Here is an 847-nt window from a genome sequence, read left to right as displayed (position 1 = left end):
CTCAAGAAAAATAATATGAAATTCATCCTTGTTGAACGCTGGGTATTTTATATTTAAGTCGCTACAGATTTGTTTTTCAAGAATACCACGTACAGTTTTAATAAAATGTGACACGCTGCATAAATCCATTTTCAAGCCATTTTTATTGATTTCTATGTGCAGTTGTTTAATTAAAACATCTTTACAATAATTAACACACTCGGTGATTGCCTCGAGTCGACTTAAGCGCTCGTTGATGCACACGCATATTTCTTTAAGATTGTCAAAAGTGGCTTTCTGTATAATTATGGCTTGAGAGCTATATTTCTTCTTCTTTTTTGGCTCCTCCTGATTACCCTGTGTGTTCTCCTCCTCGTTATTATAATTATCTGATTTGTCGATGACTACACACCGCTGCCCATATAAAATCGTGAAAAGTAACAAAAAATCTTCTTTTATAAATTGCTGATCACGCATTTTGCTCGCTATGACATCCTCCGAGTCAAAATATTCTGATATAATATTAAATTCCTTCTGGAAATTACACCAGACATCTACTTTAAATGATAAACCGATAAAATCTTTTCCGATCAGCCGAACTGTAGGATATAAATCACCATCTTTCTGTTCTTCGAATCCAATAAGCACTTTCTTACCAAAAGAAAGATTTAATTTATATATCGTAGGTAAAAGAAGTTGTTTCTCAAAAAATTTGCACTCATTTGTTTCACGAAATTCCGGATCATTGCTTATTTTCTTTTTGCCATGGCTGTCGCTAGTATATACACAACACGATACGTACTCACAAGATTTTTATTACACACCGTGTTTTAAAAATATGACGTTATATTAACGACGACTTAGCGAG

This window comes from Wasmannia auropunctata, unplaced genomic scaffold (genome assembly GCF_000956235.1).
Source record: "Wasmannia auropunctata unplaced genomic scaffold, wasmannia.A_1.0 LD335835.1, whole genome shotgun sequence".
Taxonomy (NCBI): domain Eukaryota; kingdom Metazoa; phylum Arthropoda; class Insecta; order Hymenoptera; family Formicidae; genus Wasmannia; species Wasmannia auropunctata.
The sequence above is the reverse complement of the archived record's forward strand: the minus strand, read 5'-3'. Positions refer to the sequence as shown.